Source organism: Bombina bombina, chromosome 10 (assembly GCF_027579735.1).
Source record: "Bombina bombina isolate aBomBom1 chromosome 10, aBomBom1.pri, whole genome shotgun sequence".
NCBI classification, from domain to species: domain Eukaryota; kingdom Metazoa; phylum Chordata; class Amphibia; order Anura; family Bombinatoridae; genus Bombina; species Bombina bombina.
Window position 1 is genome coordinate 130,164,133 of NC_069508.1, and position 15,532 is coordinate 130,179,664.

Consider the following 15,532-nt stretch of genomic DNA (forward strand, 5'->3'; position numbering starts at 1 on the left):
AGGATAACAAAAAAAATTGGAAAATTTGATAACACAAGTACATTTTAAAAAAAAATATTTTTTTTGTAAATATTTTTTATTGAGGGAAAGTTTCGGCATACAGATAAAACAGTGAAGCATTACACAATTACATTCAAATAGTAGAAATAACAGGATCTATTATACATAATATATATTAAAGGGACATAATACTCATATGCTAAATCACTTGAAACTGATGCAGTATAACTGTAAAAAGCTGACAGGAAAATATCACCTGAGCATCTCTATGTAAAAAAAGGAAGATATTTTACCTCACAATCTCCTCAGCTCAGCAGAGTAAGTTCTGTGTAAAAAGTTATACTCAGCTGCTCCCAGCTGCAGGTAAAAATTAAAAAAAAAAATGAAGAAATTAACAGCAGCCAATCAGCATCAGCAGTGCTGAGGTCATGAACTCTTACTGTGATCTCATGAGATTTCACTTAACTCTCATGAGATTTAATAGTAAGCTTCCTTTACCTGATTGGTGAAATAATATGAAAGTTCACGAGGCTCATCCTTTCAGTTGTCCCAGGACAGACACACTAATATGCTGCTTAGAAATCCTTTACAATGGTAGGTGGCTACTGAGGAACTTTTGAGGTAAAATATCTTTCTTTTTTACATAGAGATGTTCAGGTGATATTTACTAGTCAGCTTTTTACAGCTATGCTGCATCACTTTCCAGTGTTTAAACATTTGGGTATTATGGCCCTTTAAGCTACGCAATCTAAGATTGGTGATATCAATTGTGCAACGTGAAGACATAGTTTATAGATGCCCATGATAATCTAAGCCTTCTCTGCCAAGGCAAGAGGCCACTCTTGGACCTCAGCCCATAAGAGAAAAATGGTATTCAGGACGTACTTGAAAACGAGAGAAATCTCAATGTATCCTTCCTGGTAAAATATTTTATAAATAAATAAATTTACAGAAGGCTATTTAGAGTAGGAGGACCCACTCATGAATCTCATGACATTCACCTCAAATTTAACGCTTTCATTATGCTGCAACTGTTAATTATAAAGAAGGAACAATAAACAAGGAGTAAACGGTTATTATGTATATATAAAAGTAGAGTGAATAGGATTAACAGCATAAGATTGTGCGAACATAGATATACATTTGGACAATCTTGCATAACTTATGTGAGAAATTAAGCTAAATATATTGATAAACTGCAAGATTTTGCTAGTAAAGAAGGGAAATAAGGTACGGTATATACAAGAATCTTGTATATAATCTTGTAATTAATCTTCCTGCTAAAGGAAGTTTATTATGTGGGGTGGGGGGTAGGAGGTGGTGAGTTGCATATAGTAAGCAGATAAAACATCTGATTATCTTCTAGGTATGCCAATCAATTGTACATGTAAGGAATTGCAGTTGGGTCACCTACTGTAGTATATAGGACAGGTAGCATGTGCAAACAAGGTGTAGGTCTAACCTGTACTAGACATGTAGCACACATTATGAGGCAGAGCTGCATGAGCCAGTAAAGCTGCGGTCTAAACAACTATTTGTGAGTTTCAACTACAAATTGTGTGAGTAAGACAGTGTGAGCAAAATAAAATAAAATACAGGCTAATAAGACATTCTGTGCATTAAACAAAGAACTATCCAATGGTCGTTAGATGTGAGTTGTACCTCCTAGTGATGGTTAGCTATATGTGGTTGGATCTGCCAGTTATGTTGATAGTCCCAATACCGTGAGGATGGGCGGACCAGAAAGAAGGATCTACAGGCCTGGAGCAAATAGAATCAGTTGAGACCTAATTTGATTAAGAGCTAAACTACAGTGAGATGTAAGTCTCACCGCCATAAACAATTAGACCCCGTCTCCTGGGCATGGGCCCTATACCCAGAGACAGGTAGACCAACCTTAAGGTTAAATAGGTCTTAGTGATGGAACATCCTGTGCCTGGAATCTTTAACATAACACTTCTCACCTCAAAGTAATACTGTAAAGTTTAGGCATGTCAGCAATACTTTTGTAGTTACGATAGGTTCACCTGGGCAAGGATACATACGTAAAAGTGAGACCGGCCATCTGAATTATGTGAAGTAAGTGGAAGCCTCAACATCAAGCCGTGCAAATTAGACATGTCCAAAGATAGAGTCCATCTTAATAAACAGGGGAACTACTAGAAAAATAATGTAACATGCAACCAAAATATAATAAATAAGGGGTACAAACATCTAATGTAAGCCAGATAGGGCTGTGTGAAAAACAATACAGTCATTTACATCTAGCCTGCCTTTTTTTTTTTTTTTTTTTTTTTATTAGTTAAGGCATTAACAAGCTCCAAAGGGAAGTACCTAGTGTAAGTTGGGGATCCCAGAGTGAGCCCATATCTTGGCAGCTCTCAAATAAGTACCTCTAATATTTAAACTTTATGTTACTGACAAGGTTGAGCTATAAACAGGGATGACTATATTCCAGGAAGATAAGGTGTCTAGTGTGCTACATTTAGGTTACAGTTAGGTTGACCTTAGCCATATCTCTTTCTGCCTCTGGTACATGTAATAGAGGGATTATAAGCTAAGTATAACTTCACTACATATTATGTTAAATTTTACCAAACATTAGCCCGATAATGAACAAATAAGATAATAGTGGGTTGAGCTAAGAACAATTAGACCATGTAAATAGGATAGGATAAAACAACCTAATGGAGATAAACTAGTCCCTGTGAGACACATTCTGCCAAATAACACATCTTTTAGTAAAAATGATGCGCCTGATGCCATTCACAGCAAGCTAATACATAGGCAGATACAGTTTGATAGATATTATACCTGGGACCTAGGGTACACATGGACTTAACACTGACACTAACAAAAATATGTCTGCAATACTAATGCCATATAGCTAACTTATTAACCAGTAATACTTCCCAATAGTTGAAAGTTTTAGCTGAGAGGACTTACAGGGATAAATAGTTAGTTTACTATAGGACTAACTGTTAATGGTTCTATGGGGACATTTAGATCATGGCGCAGTGTGAAAAACAGCCAATATAAGTGTCCCTAATAAACCGTAGTTTTCCTGGTAGCAATGTCTCTAAATTTAGCCAAGTCCTTTTTTTTGCCGTAAGTTGAGAGCCCCACAGCAGGACTTCAGAGTTCCAGGTCTAATAAAGCTTACTGTATTAGGAGAAAATGCTGTGCAGTAAATCCAAGGACCGAAGAAGAATAGGAGTAGCTGGGTTGAATCAAAGATGGAGTTGTGTGTTGTCACTTCATCCTCCGCGATCACCGGGTGAAGAAAAGGACTCTCTAACATTGATGTAAGGGATGTCTCTGGCACCATAGTGAGGGATCCATGTTGGAAAGTCAAAGTCTCAGGTAGTATCGCAGAGATCTTATTCTCCTCACTCGACATCATATATATTGCGGCCCTGTGGTGTCTCACTGCAGTAGCGTGGTCTACGGTATTCGGCACCCCAAAAAGCAGCGCCTGCACTGTCAAAGGGGTCTGATCGCCCAGCAGCATCCTCTTTGTCAACGGTGTCCGCCTTTTTCATGTGTGTTGATTTTATCTCAGGGGTATTTATCAGGAGAAGAGTGTGGTTAGTGTATTTTGCCTGTTTTGCTGTTGCTAGTTGGGGCGCCAACCCAGCTGAGTATTTAAACACCTCGCAGCAGCTATCCAAAAGGTTGCGTATCTCCTCCATAATGCACTCCAGGGCTTCCATATTTAAGCAAAGGGTATAGCAATAAGCTTTGGTCGATCCCCAAGCACCACCGCAAAACGTTGTGCAGGCTGCAAGATGGCTGCTCCTAGTATCTGTTATCAGCCGCAGGCAAACACACTCAGGTCATGAAATCCCTTTAACCGTATAAGGCACTCTTTAAAAATTTATTGTGTAGATCCTCTGGGCTTCCTTGTCTGCAGAAATGTTCACATATTTGAGCTAGAACGGTCATTTAGTTTGTATTTTAGCATAATGTAGTCACAGCTATGAGAATGTGAGACCACTCAGCTACCTAGTTGGCTCCGCCCCCCGTACATTTTACATTTTAAAGTCTGAATGACGGAAGAAGAAAAATTGGGTTTTATGTCCCTTAAAAATGTATTTATTAAAACAATTTAAAAAAACATAACAAGCGATGCATTTCTCAGCTTCAACAGCTGTTCATGACTGTGCCACTGTTTACAAAGCAAGGTCCAAGAAGACATGGTTTGGTGTGGAAGAACTTAAATGGTCTTTATAGAGCCCAGATTCTTTTTTTTTTTCTTTTTTTTCAAAACCAGCTTTATTAAGTTGTAAGAAAATCTGTTACAAACAATGCATAATACAAATTGTTCAGTAGGCAATCAAAAGCCCCAGATAGGGCAGCATTACTTGTAAATATTGAGTACAGCTGACATTTTATATAACAACATAACTTTAATACACAGTAACACCAAAAGGAATGATGTCGGAATGTTAAGTCTCACAGTTTATCTATAGAATGCTTACAATTGAGTCTCAATTACAATTTGTGGAACCTGGTTATTGGAGTTCACATATACCTCCCAAAGCATCTTCATTTGGCCATAAGTATCTAATCTATTATTAATCAAGTAAGTATACTCTTCGAGTTCTAGAATCTGACTGAAAGTATGTAACCACTGTGCAACACTCGGCACTAGCCAGCTTTTCCAGTTTTTGACCACCAATTTTTTAATGCTGTTACTACCTATAAAAATTAGGTTCCTTCTGTCTTTTGAAATCTTATTTGGGGTAATATTGAATAACCATAATAGGGGATCTGCTGGCAATGCCACTCTCAACATTTTCGACATCTCATGCGCTATCTCCCCCCAAGTATTTGCCAGTGGGGGGCAAGTCCACCAAATGTGTGACATAGTGCCTGTGTGTCCTCTACACCTCCAGCAAACATCGCTACATGTAGGGAAAAGTTTATGAATTCTAACGGGGGTAAGATACCACCTCTGAATTATTTTAAGGTTCATCTCAATCAGCTTGCTAGATGCAGACACCTTAGTTACAGTTGAGAATATATGTGATTTGTCTTTGTGCGTTAAGTCTATATCTAGTTCCTTTTCCCAACTATCGATATAATGAGGTGTACTTGTTGAGGATTGCAGAATGGAGTATGTGAGGGAGAGGGTTCTTCTAATGGGAGAAGTAGAATTACATAGAGCCTCAAACGGGGTTAATGTACGTAGAAAATTATTCCTCTCCTTGTGTTTGTAAATGTAAGAATGGCACTGCCTCAAAATATTCCAGTTATTAAATATGGAGAACCCTGCGTCTATTAGTTCTTTACTTGTATAAAGGTGTAGTTCGTTCCCCATGTGTACCATCCTTATTGCTCTATGCGAGTGTGAAGTCTGAGATTTACCAATCAGGCCCGCTCCTGGCATGAAATCTACATTATCTGATAGGGGGGTCAGCGGGGGAAAATGGGACGAGATGTGTGGGTATTCAGTCAGGATCCTGTCCCATGCTTTAAAAGTTTCTAGAATAGGTGTGTTTTGAGTAATTTCGTTTGGTAAAGTCGACCGTCTCTGCCAGCACAATGTCCCCAAGTGTCTCTGGTCTGTGATGTCATGCTCCAACCTCACCCATGCCTTATGCTCATAATTTGTGAACCAGTCAATAATCCTTTGTAGGAAGACAGACTGTCTATATTTTTTAAGGTTGGGGACTCCCAAGCCTTCATCTTTGATGTGAGTACACATAAGTTTTCTATTTATTCTTGCCTTCCTCCTGTCCCATATATAGTCAAATATGACATTCTGAAAATTAGCTAGGAAGTTTAAGGGAAGGGCAATAGGCACAGTCTGAAGCACGTATAATATGCGTGGCAGGACGTTCATTTTTATAGTATTAATTCTACCTAGCCATGTTATATGTCGAGAACGCCAGGAGGACATGTCCGCTATCAAAGTTTTCTGCAAAGTTTTATAATTGAGCTCAAACAACTCCCGAGTAGGCGAGGCTAGCATGATCCCTAAGTATTTTAAGCTATTTTTCTGAATTCGGAACGGGCAAATTTCTTGCAGCTGCTCCAAAAGATGCCCCCTGCACTGTAAGGGTAACATCTCAGATTTGTTTTTATTAATGAGAAAACTGGAGGCTATATGAAATGTATCTAATTCTTCTAACAACTGGGAGACCGAATCGACCGGGGAGGTTAGGAAGAACAAGACATCATCTGCATATAGTAACGTCTTGTGTTCCATTCCAGCTATACTGATGCCTGATATGTTTTTGTTTAGTCTAACTTTTGTTGCCAAAGCCTCTACCACACAGGCAAACAGCAGGGGTGACAACGGGCACCCCTGTCTAGTCTCGTTCGAGATGTGCAGTGCCCCGAGAAGATGCCATTCACTCTGATTTTAGCTGTGGGGGAAGTATATAGGGCCATTATTTTTGAGATAAAAGAGTCACAGACCCCAAATTTCTGTAACATCTTTCAAATAAAAAGCCAACTGATGCGGTCGAAAGCTTTCTCCTCGTCAGTGGAGACCACCACTGTTGGCAGTCTGTTACTCTGTATATAATTGATAAGATGGATAGCCCTAACTGTGTTGTCCTTCGCCTCTCGGGATTGAATAAAACCCATTTGATCATTGCTTATCAGGGATGGGAGGACTAAACCCAATCTATTAGCCAGTATTTTTCAAGTCGGAATTTAACAACGAAATTGGGCGAAAGTTCTCGGGTCTGTCTGGGGGTTTGCCCTGTTTTGGGAGTACCGTTATATAGGCTTCTAGAGTCCGCTCTGGGAATGGGTCTTTCTCTGTGATATCATTAAAGAGAGTCATCATCTGCCGGATCAGTATATCTCTAAAAAATTTTAAATAATTATTAGTGAAACCGTTAGGCCCTGGGGCCTTATTTACCGGGAGTTGGGTGATTACTTCTTTTATTTCTCTGAAAGTTATCGGGGCTTTGAGGGCATTATTCTGATCCTGTGTTAGTTGTGGCAAGGGAAGATTGTTCAAGTAATCCTTGATAAACCTATCATGATCCACTGAATTATCTAGGTTACTCTCTAAGTTATATAACTGTTCATAATATACTCTAAATGCTTCTGCTATCTGATCTGATGTATGCATCTCCTTATTTTGAGCGTTATTGAGTTTCAAAATATAGCTCCTGTTAATTTTCCTTTTCAACTTCCTGGCTAAGATTGCTCCGCATTTATTATCCCCCTCGTAATATTTCTGTCTTAGTTGAAACGCCTGTCTCTTGCATTCCTTACCCATAAGTGAATTAATCATACTCCTACAATCTATTAGTTTCTGCTGCAGAGCTAAGTCTGATACTTCTAACTCCCTTCGTTTTTCCAGGGTCTCTAACTGCTGCAATAAGTCATTAAGAGCTCTATTTGCTTGTTTGGTTTGATGGGACTGAATACTAATAAGCTCCCCTCTTATTACAGTCTTATGTGCCTCCCATACAGTTCTGATGTCTATTTTAGGAGTTGAGGTTGTATTAATATGAAAATATTCTGTCAAAAGTTTTTCTATACGTTGGAATGTGATCGGGTCATCCAGCAAGCCTCCCTCCAGTCTCTAAGCATATTGTCTATTAGGAATGTGCGGCCATTTAAACTCGCAGCTGATTATAGAATGGTCAGACCATGTATTTGGAAGGATTTGTAGTCATGTGACCCTTGTTAAATTAGTGACGTCTACCATTAAGTAGTCGATCCGTGAATGTCTTTGGTGGGGATTAGAGAAAAATGTGTATTCTTTCCTGTCCGGGTATAACACCCTCCAAGCTTCATGCAAGGCAAGATCTTTTAGTTGTGACTTGACAGAGTGAATCACACGGTGAGGGGTAGAGGAGGTGTGGTTAGAGTTATCCAAAACAGGGTTCATAGTTAAATTGAAGTCTCATCCCATGATCACCGCCCCTTTGGCCACTTCTAAGAGTAGGTTAGAGAGTTGTTTAAAAAATACGTCCTGTTTTAAGTTAGGAGCGTAGATATTCACCAGGGTGACCACTGAGTTATAAATTTTCCCTACTAAAATAAGGTAGCGCCCTTGTTTATCTGCATATTTCTTAATTAGGGTGAACGGGATACCTTTCTTGACTAGAATACCCACTCCGTTTGCTTTGGTAAGGTTTGAAGCATAGTATGATTCCCCAAATTTGTACGCAAAAGTCTTAGGTTCCCTTCCCTTGGTGAAGTGTGTCTCTTGTATAAATATAACCTTGCCTTTCTTCTGTTTGAGGTCCCTCAATGCTAGGTTTCTTTTATATTGGCTATTAAGTCCCTTAGCGTTTGCTGAAAGAAACTGTAGGTTACTTGCTATGTGTAGCATTTTAGATGAAACCTCCTCCTCCCCCACCTGCCCTTGGTCCTTTGGTTATAAGTAAGTAATGCAGTAACACCCTGTGGGAAGGAGTGATGTGCCCATGAGGTGGAATCGGTATGTAACCTTGCACCCTTACCCGGTCCTGCCCTTTTTTTTATCTTTGCCTCTAAACAAATACCTTTGAATTCCGACTGAATCGTTCCATTCAACCTAACATTAACAATTAAACTAACATTAAATCATAATAAACAATCAACAATGATAAAAAGAAAAAGAAAAACTTGCCCCCTGGAAGAGCCTGTCTCCAGGAGCATTCTTAGGATTGGGGAGTATGTCCAGGGCTACTCCTCAATCATTCCAATCATCTATATTTCTTCCATCCTGAGGGGAAATAAGAACAATGCAAAACAGATACTAAACATATGCACAGACTTTAAACATATCCATGAATCAAACACTCAAACGTGGAAACTCACATGGGGTGCTCTCTGTATTCCCCCCGCCCGAGCAGAGTCCAAGCTGCTTCTCAGCCGGGCACCTGGAGAGTTATGTCCAGTTAAGTCAAGTATTGTGAGGTGACCCGGGCAAATCATTGTCCATGACAGAGAGCACACCAAAATGTTTATAATAAGTCTTTGAAACCATGCTGATTAATAAGAAGAAAAGTGGAAGCAAGATTAACTAAGAAATATCTCATCCATTATATGACCAGTTCACTTCAGTGGGGATCTCCAATTTCTGTCTCCCAGTTAGGTCCCGCCAGTTTATCTAGATCTTTAGTCTTCTTCCTTTTAGGAAGAACTTTAGACCATCTCTGGATTAAATCTTGCCTGTACTGACGAGGTGTGTTTTGTCTGTTATCCTCAGCGTCCACGTCTGATAAATGTGCCCGTCGAAAAGAAAGTTTCAGCTCCTCCGCCAAAGCAGGTAGATCTTGCTCAGATTTGTAGGTAGTTGTGCGCCCTTCATGAGTCACAATCAAACTGAAAGGGAAGCCCCATCTGTATTGTATTCTATCTTCCTGTAGAACTTTGGTAATAAACCGCACCTCCCTTTGCTTTTGTATGGTAGAAGGGCTAAGGTCTAGGTATATTTGAAGATTATGGTCAACATATTGAATAGTAGTGGTGGAGCGTGCTGCCTGACAAATCTTTTCTTTCTCTGCGTACCTTAGAAATCTAAGAATTATGTCTCTTGGCGGTGCATTTGGTGGTGGCGGTGGTCTCAAGGCTCTATGAGCTCTGTCAAGCTCCACATCAGGCATTGCTTGGTCTTTAAAAAGAAATTTAAACAGACCTTGTAAGTAGTTAGGAATATCTGTATGGGAAACGGATTCGGGTACACCCCTGACCCTCAAATTATTGTGACGCCCTCTGTTATCAAATTCCTCTATTTTTTCTTGAAGGGACTCCAACTGGGCTTGGTGAACATTTGTTTGTGTAGTAACTTCGTCAAATAAAGTGTTCATAGTCTCTTGTGTTTCCTCCACATATTCAATTCTTTGCCCCATTTCATTTAAATTCTTTTTCCTATTAGCCAAGTCCGTTTTTATGAGGTCTTTAAGAGCGTCAAAATCAGCCTTAGTGGGCAGGTTAGCTATGTCAGCCTTGATCTGTGAGGCATAGGCCCCTGAGATATCCATGTCTGGAGTAGATGGGGTTTCTAAGATTGCTGACCTTTGGCTCTGTGATTCCCCCTCACCCTGGCTATTTGCAGAACTATGGAAGTAGTTACTCACTGACGTGGTGAGTTGGGCCTGATTTTTAGCTGCCCTGTCCATTTTGTTTTTAGCTTTAGAGGCCATGTGGGGCAAGTAGTTATGCTTAGATAGCTTATGTGCCAGAGATGAAAGAAGATTCCAATTAGAGTTGAAAAACCCACTGTCAGACCCTCTTTATCTCATCTCTCAGCCCCCTTTAAATTAAGGATTACGGTGGGTAGTTGTGGCACCTCCCGCTAGGTAGTTATAAAAGTATTGGGGCTTCCCTGTGTATCGTTACGCCATGGGTATGATTTTAGAACATTGTCTTGTGATGAAGTTAGGAGTTGCGGTAGTTACACCTCACCTGCTGCTACAGTCATTGGGTTTCTATCCGCAAGTGAGCTGTGACGCTCCATGAAGGACCGGCCTGTCTCTGCCTAACTGAAGCTTGGTTCCTGCTTGAACTAGGCTCTAATGGCGTCGTCACACTTTCATTTTCCTCCCCCGTGAGAGCTGACTGCGGTAAGTTTGTGCAGATGTCAGATTTAATGTGCGGGGGGCTCTAACGTAACATCGCCCACTGTTGAGGCACTGTTGTTATGTCCGTGCTTACCCTGTGCAGAATCCCCAGGGTGTCGGATCTGTCAGATAGTGCCGCGATGACTCAGCCTCCGCTCCAATGTCGGAACTTTCAATTTTCTCAGCCCATACTTTGGCGGTAAAGTTCCCCCAACCGATCCGCACCAAAAGTTGTGAGTTAGGTTCTGTGTCCCTCGGATATATGTTATAAATAGTAGCCCTGGTGCCGGAGCTTTACACACTGGCAGCCATTCACCCGCACGGCCAGGCTCCACCCTCTATAGAGCCCAGATTCTAACCCACCTGAACACCTTTGGGAGGAATAGAAATGCCGATTGCAAGCCAGACCTTCTCATCGAATATCAGTGCATGACCTCACAAACGCTTTTTTTGCTGAATGGGCATACATTCCCACAGGCACGTTTCAAAATCTTGAGGAAAGCCTTCCCAGAAGAATTGCAACTATTATAGCCAAACAGGTGGGGTAACTCCATATTAATGCCCATGGTTTTGTTATGGGATGTCCAACAAGCTTGTATAGGTGTGGTGGTCCGGTGTCCCCAAACGTTTGGTTATAAAGTGTAGATTTCTGTTATAAAGGGATAGTGTATACAATTTAGTTTTAATTTGTTCTAAAATGGTATTTCATAATGCATTAAAAATGTGGCTGTTCTTGTGCTGAAAAACATAAATAATGCTTACCTGATAATTTCATTTCCATCTGTGGGAGGAGAGTCCACTGCATTATTCATTACTTGTGGGAAATAATAACTTGGCTACCAGGAGGAGGCAAAGACACCTCAGCCCTAGGCTTAAATACCTCCCCCACTCCCCTCATCCCCCAGTCATTCTGCCAAGGGAACAAGGAACAGTAGGAGAAATATCAGGGTATAAATGCTGCCAGAAGAATAATATTAAATTTAGGTCCGCCCACCGGAGCAAATGGGTGGGAGCAGTGGACTCTCCTACCACAGATGGAAATGAAATTATCAGGTAAGCATAATTTATGTTTTCCATCTTAATGGGAGGAGAGTCCACTGCTTCATTCATTACTTGTGGGAACAAATACCCAAGCTCTAGAGGACACTGAATGAACAAAAAAACGGGAGGGTAAAAGGAGGCAGACCCTATACTGAGGGCACCACAGCCTGCAGAACCTTTCTCCCAAAAACAGCTTCTGCCGAAGCAAAAACATCAAATTTGTAAAACTTTGTAAAAGTATGTAAGTAGCCGCCTTACAAATCTGCTCCACTGAGGACTTGTTCTTAAAGGCCCAAGAAGAGGCCACAGCTCTAGTTGAGTGAGTCGTAATCCTCTGAGGAGGCTTACGTCCCACTGTCTCATAGGCCAAACGGATAACGCTCCTCAACCAAAAAGACAGAGAAGTGGAAGAGGCCTTCTGCCCCCTACGCTTCCCTGAATACACCACAAATAAGGACGAAGTCTGTCTGAAATCTTTTGTGGCCTGAAGATAAAACGTCAAGGCTTGAACCACATCAAAGTTATGCAGTAACCTTTCCTTAGACGAAGAAGGGTTAGGACACAAGGAAGGAACTTCAATCTCCTGATTAATGTTACCATCTGACACCACCTTGGGAAGAAATCCCAACCCAGTACGAAGCACAGCCTTATCAGAGTGAAAAACAAGGTAAGGGGGCTCAGATTGCAAGGCCGCTAACTCAGAGACCCTGAGAGCCGATGAAATAGCCAGAAGAAATAGAACCTTCCAGGAAAGAATCTTAATGTCAAGTGCATGCATAGGCTCAAACGGAGCCCTCTGCAAAACCTTAAGAACCAAGTTTAAGCTCCAAGGAGGAGCAGAATTTCTAAAGACAGGTCTGATCCTAGACAGAGCCTGAACAAAGGACTGAATATCAGGAAGCTCAACTAGCTTCTTGTGTAACAGCACCAACAATGCCGAAATCTGTCCCTGTAAGGAACTGGCGGCAAGACCCTTATCCAGTCCATCCTGGAGAAAGGCCAGAATCCTGGATACCCTAACCTTGTGCCAGGGATATCCATGTTCCTTGCACCAGGATAAGTAGGTCATCCACACCTTATGATAGATGTGACGAGTGACCGGCTTCTTGGCCTGGATGAGAATATCAATTACTCTCTCAGAAAAACCTCTCTTAGCCAAGACTAGGCGTTCAATCTCCATGCAGTCAGCCTCAGAGAATCGAGATTTTGGTGTAGAAAGGGACTCTGAACCAGCAGATCTCTGCGCCAGTGTAACCTTAATAGAGGAGACAACGACATCGCCACCAGATCCGCAAACCACGTCTTCCGTGGCCACAATGGAGCAATCAGAATGTTTGATGCGGGCCACCACTCAAGGAAGAAGTGGCAATGGTGGCAACGGTGGAAATATGTAAATTAGGTTGAACTCCCAAGGCACCGCTAAGGCATCTATTAGCTCTGCCTGTGGGTCCCTGGACCGTATATGGCTTGAAGTTGAGTCTAGACGCCATGAGGTCTATCTCCGGCATCCCCATCTGTTGCAGATCTCCGCAAACACCTCGGGATGGAGAGACCATTCCCCCAGATGAAAAGACTGTTTCCTGAGAAAGTCCACTTCCCAGTTGTAGACACCCGGAATGTGGATCACTGAGAGCGAACAATTGTGAGTCTCTGCCCATTCTATAATCCAAGATACTTCCCTCATGGTTAGGGAGCTTCTCGTTCCCCCCTGATGGTTTATGTAAGCCACCGAGGTAATGTTGTCCGATTGGAATCTGATGAATCGGGACGACCCCAGGTGGGGCCAAGCCCTCACAGCATTGAATATCGCTCAAAGTTCCAGAATATTTATTGCTAGAGTCAACTCCTCTCAAGTCCACCTGCCCTGTGCCCTTCTGGCACCCCAAACAGCTACCCATCCTGATAGACTGGCATCCGTGGTAGCAATCTCCCAGGATGGCCTAAAGAAGGATGTCCCCTGGGCCAGCTGAACCAGACGGATCCACCAAGAGAGGGATTCCCTTACTCGGTTGTCCAGAGAGATCTGTTTGGGATAGATCTGAGTGATCGCCATTCCATTGTCTCAACATGCATTACTGAAGAGGTCTGAGATGGAACCTGGCGAATGAAATGACATCTATGCTGAATACCATGACCCCAATTACCTCCATACACATGGCCACAGATGGCCTTCAGGAGGTCTGAAGGGCAAGACAGCTGGACGCAATCTTGGAACATCTCTGATCTGTCAAGAATATATTCATAGATATGGAATCTTTTATCGTACCCAGGAACTCCACCTTGTTGCTGGGAACCAGAGAACTCTTTCCTTCGTTTATCTTCCATCCATGGGATCGAAGGAGAAGAAGAGCCCTTGAGTGGTTCTCCACAAGACTGCAGGACAGAGCCTGGACCAGAATATAATCCAGATAAGAAGCCACCACAATATCTCTGGCTCTCACTACCACGAGCAGCGCCCCCAGAACCTTCGTAAAGACTCTTGGGGCAGTCGCCAGACCAAACGGTAGGGCCACAAACTGGAAGTGTTGGTCCAGAAATTCGAATCTTAGGAACCTGACATGGTCCTTGTGGATAAGCACGTGAAGGTAGGCATCCTTCAAGTCTATTGTCGTCATAAATTGCCCCTCTTGAAGTAGGGGCAGGATCAATCTGATCGTCTCCATTTTGAACGATGGGACTGACAGAAACTTGTTTAGCCACTTTATGTCCAGAATTGGGCAAAACGTCCCCTCCTTCTTTGGGACCATGAAAAGGTTTGAATAGTACCCTAGACCCCTTTCTGCTAGAGGTACTGGAACTATTACTCCAAGAGATGAGAGATCCCTCACGCACTCTAGAAATGCGTCTCTCTTCTCTGGTCTTGAGGATAGGTTTGACAGAAGAAATCTGCCGCTGGGCAGATGAGTCCTGAACCCTATCCTGTAACCCTGGGTGATAACCTCCAGAACCCAAGGATCCTGGACATCTTTCATCCAAGGCTCTGCGAACAGAGATAGTCTACCCCCTTCATGCTGACTTTGTCTCGGCTGGCTTCTTGCTCTGCTTGGACCTGTTCCAAGATTGAGCTGGCTTCCAAGATCCCTTGGAATGCTAGGTCTTCAAAGCAGACTGCTGGCATTGAGACTTGTCTGAACGAAAGTGACAAAAAGTAGAGCCCTTAGGCTTATTCTTCGTATCCATTCGGAAGGAAAGCACCCTTGCCTCCCGTGACCGTGGATATGATAGATTCCAGGCCTGGACAAAAAAGTACTTTCCCCTGAAATGGAAGGGATAGTAATCTAGACTTGGAAGTCATGTCAGCAGACCACAATTTAACCATAGAGCCCTGCGGGCTAGAACAGAGAAACCTGATATCTTGGCATTCAGGTGAATAAACTGCATGTTTGCATCACAGATAAAATAATTAGCTACCCTTAAGGCCTTAATATTTTCCTGTTACTCCTCAAGGGGAGTCTCCACCTCAACCGTAGCTGACAGTGCGTCACACCAATAGGTAGACGCTCCAGCCACCGCAGCAATCACCGCTGCAAGTTGGAAAAAAAACCCTGTGACTTGGAACACCTTTCTCAACATGGATTCTAACTTCTTATCCATGGGCTCTTTGAAAGACGAATTATCCTCAAGGGCAATAGTCATATGCTTAGCAAGCGTGGAGATAGCTTCATCCACCTTAGGAATGGCCCCCCATAGCTCAAGCTGAGAGTCCAGAATGGGGAACAGCTTTTTAAAAGAGGTAGAGTCAGAAAACAATGAGCCCAGTTTCTCCCACTCATTTTACACTTTATACACCAATGGCCAGGGTACTCACCACCTCCTATGACTACCTCTCCCGCAAATGCCGATCAGGAAAGAGGAAGTTGAAGAAACTACACCCGGTCACATGGAGTGACATGCAGGCCCGCCCCTGCACTATAGAGAAAACGTGCCAAAAACAGGATATGCCGATCTTCACCTGACTGTTCATACAT